This window comes from Erythrolamprus reginae, chromosome 1 (assembly GCF_031021105.1).
Source record: "Erythrolamprus reginae isolate rEryReg1 chromosome 1, rEryReg1.hap1, whole genome shotgun sequence".
NCBI classification, from domain to species: Eukaryota; Metazoa; Chordata; class Lepidosauria; order Squamata; family Dipsadidae; genus Erythrolamprus; species Erythrolamprus reginae.
The window spans coordinates 33297942-33305080 of NC_091950.1; positions in this window are offsets into that span (position 1 = coordinate 33297942).

Sequence of the window (7139 nt, forward strand, 5' to 3'; positions counted from 1 at the left end):
CGCCCCTCTCCGCAGACTCGGGGCGGCTCACAGCAAGATACAGCAATTCATGACAAATCCAAATAAATTTAAAATATTTAAAAAGATTTTTAAAAAACCCCATTTACTAACAAACACACACACAAACATACCATGCATAAATTGTACATGCCCGGGGGAGGTGTTTCAGTTCCCCCATGCCTGATGGCAAAGGTGGGTTTTAAGGAGTTTATGGAAGGCAGGGAGAGTAGGGGCAGTTCTAATCTCTGGGGGGAGTTGGTTCCAGAGAGTCGGGGCCGCCACAGAGAAGGCTCTTCCCCTGGGGCCCACCAACCGACATTGTTTAGTTGATGGGACCCGGAGAAGGCCCACTCTGTGGGACCTAATCGGTCGCTGGGATTCGTGCGGCAGAAGGCGGTCTCGGAGATATTCTGGTCCAGTGCCATGAAGGGCTTTAAAGGTCATAACCAACACTTTGAATTGTGACCGGAAATTGATCAGCAGCCAATGCAGACTGCAGAGTGATGGTGAAACATGGGCATACCTAGGTAAACCCATGACTGCTCTCGCAGCTGCATTCTGCATGATCTGAAGTTTCCGAACACTTTTCAAAGGTAGCCCCATGTAGAGAGCATTACAGTAGTCGAACCTCGAGGTGATGAGGGCATGAGTTACTGTGAGCAGTGAGTCCTGGTCCAGATAGGGCCGCAACTGGTGCACCAGGCGAACCTGGGCAAACGCCCCCCTCGCCACAGCTGAAAGATATTTCTCTAATGTGAGCTGTGGATCGAGGAGGACGCCCAAGTTGCGGACCCTCTCCGAGGGGGTCAATAATTCCCTCCCCCCCAGGGTAATGGACGGACAGATGGGATTGTCCTTGGGAGGCAAAACCCACAGCCACTCCGTCTTATCCGGGTTGAGTTTGAGTCTGTTGACACCCATCCAGGCCCCAACAGCCTCTAGACACCAGCACATCACTTCCACTGCTTCGTTGACTGGACATGGGGTGGAGATGTAAAGCTGGGTATCATCAGCGTACTGATGATACCTCACCCCATGCCCTTGGATGATCTCACCCAGCGGTTTCATGTAGATATTAAATAGCAGGGGGGAGAGGACCGACCCCTGAGGCACCCCACAAGGGAGAGACCTCGGAGTCGACCTCTGACCCCCCACTAACACCGACTGCGACCGACCGGAGAGGTAGGAGGAGAACCAATGAAGAACAGTGCCTCCCACCCCCAACCCCTCCAGCCGGTGCAGAAGGATACCATGGTCGATGGTATCGAAAGCCGCTGAGAGGTCATGAGCACCAGGACAGAGGATAAACCCCTGTCCCAGGCCCGCCAGAGATAATCTATCAACGCGACTATGTGTAGTATTTATGTGGTTTTCTTGCGCTGCCACGCCCTTGGCTCCTAAGTACTTGATAAACTGATAGTAAATTAGCATTTATGTTGACTGACAAGGGGCCAGTTGCAAGACTTCAGTACTTTCCCTGGCTATTTTTATTCCTTCTCAGCCAACAATCTTGGTGTGAAGTTTCCAAAAGATGTCCTAATTAATTGAGCCATGAGTCAAGTTTCAAAAGAAATACAGTCATTTATTAGGAGCAAAATTCCGGCAATTACTTTGGTGGAGTCAACTCCGATCTCATGTAACAGGGTCCCCATGACCCTGTCTCCTTCCCTCTTTTCTGGACATGTTATAAATCACATTCTCCAATGGACTGCATTGACAGGCTGTAAAAATCCTACCCCTTCTGCTGACTCAGCAACATCTTATGCTCTCATAATTGATGTATATCATTTATTTATTTATTTGGACTTGTATGCCGTCCAACTCCCAAAGGAGCTTATATTAACAAGAACGCGATCTTTTGGGCATTACACTGAAGCATCACACCACCACCACATTTATGAGCTTCTGAAGAAATCCTGTTTGGACAGGTTCATATAAAATTTTATCATTTGTCAAGGAGCAAGGTCTTACCTGTGGCCAACAATATCTCCAGGGTCTTGAAAGAGGCAAGAAGGTGGTCATGGAAGTCTTTTGTACACTCAACAATATTGCATACAAATATAGAATGGTGCGGATTCAATTATAATATCATAATATCATCCACCCTCTTGCTTGCTTGCTGTGACCTGTGTTTCATAAGGTGACAGCCTCATAGCTCTCAAAGTCTGTCCAAGAGCACTTTCTCCATTAAAATTCCTGTTTTCCTGCAAGCAATTATTTTTCCGTGGGCTTTAGAGTCTTGATACATGTTTGTTGAGAAGGTTCAGCTTTCATCTGTATAAATCTAGGGTACATAGGGAAAGGTTATGCTTTATTGGATGCTATTTATCTACTTTAGTTTGTAAATTAGTTTGATTGTCTCTGATTGGTGATTTAAAATTCTTTGAAATAAATTTATTAAAGCCTTGGTTTCTGATTCTAATTTACTGGGTCCATTTTATTTCCTCTTATCGTTCCGAGTTATTTATTTATTTTATTCATTCATTTGTCCAATACACAAATACATAGGAAGAAAAATAGACATGTAGTAATATATATAAGGGTAAAGTGAAGTTAGAGGAGGGGATATATGAAAGAAAGAAAATATATATGATAAGTGAGAGAAAGGAAAGACAATTGGATAGAGGACGAAAAGCACACCAGTGCACGTATGTACGCCCCTTGTTTTTCTTTCAAGGTTGTTGTCATTGTGTTCTTTGTTCTTGAAGCTCAGAGGTTAAATTCAACCAGGATGTCTACCTGAATTATTAGGGGATGAATCTGCATTTTCCTTGTCTAGGAAAAAAGAAAGGAAAGGCAGAACTGCTAACTAAGGACGGGGGAGAGCATCAATCACCGGCTGCTGGAAGGATTTAAAAAACAAAACAAAACAGGAAATGGTTTAGGTCACTAAGTATGCATTGCCAAGAACAGGAATCCAACAATCTTTCTCCATGGAATGAGGGAATCACTTGCCATAGAATCTGTTGTGATTCCGTCTGAGGCCCCTCAGGGAACGGCTGATCCTCTGCCGGCTTCCTGCTCAGAGGGGGAGGATGAGGAACAGGAGGTTCAGGCAGACGGGGAGGAGGAATCTCAGGCTGAGGGAGAGGGAGGACAGCCAGAGTCCCCCGAGAGGGAGCTCTCCCCAGCAAGCAGCCTGGATTCCTTAGATGAAAATGCACAAGCAATAATCGATCTCCGGCAGAGAAGAGCAACACAACGAAGGGGACAATTAGCCAGGTGCTTTCAGCACTAAAGAGGCAACAGCTGGGTTTGGGTGTGGTGCTCTCTGGAAAGGCTGAAAAGGCAGACCCACCCTTCCTGGCTTGTGGAGTATTATCTTTGGGAGTCCTGGGACCTGGCTGTGATCTTTGGCGTCTTGGAATTCTGGTTTGTGACTTTGAATACTGAAACCTTGGGGGGAAAAGGTGTGGGTCTTATTCTCTACAGTGGTGGGTGTGCCAGCAAGAAGTCTGCTGTATTGTCTGGCCATCAGGACTCTGCTGTGAAGTCTCATAGCCTGCCTGTTGGGAAGAACAGGTTTTTCTCTGTGTTTATTTTTCAAACTATAAAGTGCTTTTGCTTTTACCAGTGTGTCTGGCTGCTTTTTCCAGTTGGTGTTGAAGTCTGGGGGCACCCAGACAGAACAGAATCAGGGGTGAAATGCTCCCAGTTCACTCGTGCCTGTGGGTCATTGGAAAGCTAGTCACGAAGGGACCGCAAGGCGAAGGGCATAACAGCATTTTATCAATAGCACATTTAACAGAGCCAGCATATTGCCCCCACAATCCGGGTCCCCATGTTACCCACCTCGGAAAGATGGAAGGCTGAGTCAACCTTGAGCTGGTGATGAGATTTGAACCACTGATCTGCAGATCTAGCAGTCACCTTTAGTGGCCTGCAGTACTGGACTCTACCCACTGCACCACCTCGGCTCTTATGACTAAAGCTTTTCCTAGTTCATAGAAACATAGAAACATAGAAGAGTGACGGCAGAAAAAGACCTCATGATCCATCTATTCTGCCCTTATACTATTTCCTGTACAGTATTTTTATCTTAGGCGTGTTTAAATTCAGTTACTGTGGATTTGCCAACCACGTCTGCTGGAAGTTTGTTCCAAAGATCTACTACTCTTTCAGTAAAATAATATTTTCTCATGTTGCTTTTGATCTTTCCCCCAACTAACTTCAGATTGTGTCCCCTTGCTCTTGTGTTCACTTTCCTATTAAAAACACTTCCCTCCTGAACCTTATTTAACACTTTAACATATTTAAATCTTTCGATCATGTCCCCCCCTTTCCTTCTGTCCTCCAGACTATACAGATTGAGTCCATTAAGTCTTTCCTGATACGTTTTATGCTTAAGACCTTCCACCATTCTTGTAGCCCGTCTTTGGACCCGTTCAATTTTGTCAATATCTTTTTGTAGGTGAGGTCTCCAGAACTGAACACAGTATTCCAAATGTGGTCTCAGCAGTGCTCTATATAGTGGGATCTACATAGTTCTCTCTCTCTCTCTCTCTCTCTTTCCCTCCCTCCCCCCTCTCTCTCTGTGTGTATATATGTGTGGGTATGTGGGTGTGCTATTTCTATGATAATCTTAGAAAAAGGGAGATGTGGTGGTGCAGTAGCTTACGACATTGGAACTACCAGCCAGAAATGATCTACACTCCGACATTTTGAGACCAGCTCAATAAAATGGAGTTAACTCCCGTTGCTCACTTCCTAGGACCTTTTCATTCAGCAGTTAAAAAATATGTAATATCGCAAGTAGATAAATGGGTACCACTTTGGTGGGTAAAATCTAGCTATGTGAATTATGCGGAAGCCAGTGCTGGATCTGGTTGGATGCAAGACATCAGGACATGAGTTGAGGAGAGGTGAGAGTGGTGAATAGCCAGCAAACCGAGTGCAGCTAATTAGCTGGTGTAAAGTTAGTTTGCCCCCTATGGTGCACCGAGGATGGGCAAGCAAGCGCCAAACATAATAAATTAGCAATCCATGCTGTCATGACTGCATTGTGTCCAATAAGTATGTATATTTCCCTAACATTTTATACGATATGCTAAATAAATCAATTTAGAAAAACCGTTTGGTGTTTCCTGGGCTGAATCCATCTAGGCCCTTGTTATTTATTTATTTATTTATTTATTTATTTATTTATTTATTTATTTATTTATTTATTTATTTATTTATTTATTTATTTATTTATTTATTTATTTATTTATGACATATAAAATATACAGTAGACAACATCTTAAATCCAATTAATGGGTTAAAGATCTACCAACCCCCCCCCCAAAAAAAAGCCCATAAAAACCAATCATTTCATTCACTCCACATTCTCTCAACATATTCGTTGGCCAGGGGACAAAGATCTAATGGCCCCAGGCCTGGCGGCATAAGTAGGTCTTCAGACTCTTATGGGAGGCAAGGAGGGTGGGGGCAGTATAAATCTCCAGGGGGAACTGATTCCAGAGGGCTGGGCCCCCCACAGAGAAAGCACTCCCCCTAGGCCTCGCCAAACGATATTGTCTAGTTGATGGAACCTGGAGAAGGCTGACTCTGTGGGACCTGACCAGTTGCTGGGATTTAATAATAATTTATTAGATTATTTATTAGATAAATAATAATTTATTAGATTTGTATGCCGCCCCTTTCTGAGGACTCGAAGCAGCATTATGTTCTTAACATGGTTGTGTTATTGTTATTGTTAGTGTTATTGTTGTTATATCAACAATACAATACAGCAAACAAGATCACTATGCTGCATTTTGTATTTCATCACCACTTGGACATTTCCCAAGCACCTAGAACTGCGTGATGTAGTGGCAAATTATGTGTGCCAATCCCAGTAAAGTGAACTTTTGCAACTGACAGATGGAGATTTTGTCAATTCCAATAGTTTTCAAATGTCTGCTGAGGTCCTTTGGCACTGCGCCCAGCGTGCCAAGTGCCACTGGGACCACTTTCACTGGCTTATGCTAGAGTCATTGCAGCTCGATTTTTAGATCTTCATATTTCATTAATTTCTCTAGCTACTTCTCCTCAACTCTGCTGTATCCCAGGATTGCGATGTCGATGATCCATACTTTCTTTTTCTCCACAATCAGGATGTCTGGTGTGTTATGTTTCAGAATTCGGTCAGTCTGAAGTTGGAAGTCCCACAGTAGTTTTGCTTGCTCATTTTTGAACACTTTTTCGGGCTTATGATCCCACCAGTTCTTTGCCACTGGTAGATGGTAGTTCTGGCATAAGTTCCAGTGGATCATCTGTGCCACAGCATTGTGTCTATACTTGTTTTCAGTCTGTGTGATCTTTTTGCAGCAGCTGAGTATGTGATCTATTGTTTCATCTGTTTCTTTACAGAGTCTGCACTTTGGGTCATCTGTTGATTTTTAAATTCTGGCTTTGACAGCATTCGTTCTAATGGCCTGTTCTTGTTCAGCAGGCCATATATTATTATTATTGTTGTTGTTGTTGTTGTTGTTATCTGTTATGTGAGGATCATATGGGAGTCTCAGGAGAAGGGTGGCATAGAAATCAAATAAATAAATAAATAAACAAACAAACAAACCGACAGACAGACAGATAGACAAACAATAAACAAACAAACAAACAAACAAACAAACAAACAAACACACACATACATACATAAAAATAAATTTAAAAAATACAATTGTTGCATTACAAAAGTTCTTATAAGTTCCATTTAAGGAATGCCTTTCCCAGGGAAATGTAACATAGACATTTCAATGTCTGACAAATGCTTTTCATTCCTTTGTTGTATCTTTAAATTGTTCTGATTTGGTTGTTCTATTGTTTAGCAATGGAATTGGAATCAGCTTCTTGTTGAACCAGGGTCTTTTCAATAACGTATTTTTTATTTCTTTGAGTATTGTTTTGTTGTATGCTATTATTAGATACCATGACAATATTAATACTGCAGGTTCTGGTATAAATCCTGAAACAAATATTGAAGAATTATTTAGTCAGTTCCTTACAAGAATTTCAAGGTCAGACAGTTTGCAGAGGGCCTTGATTCTAAACACTGCTATCTCTTTTTCTTGGAAATCAACTCTGGGGAACATCTAGCCAGCTTCATGTATTAAACAGTATATTCTTTGTCTCTCTCTCCCCCACCCCCTTCCTCTCAC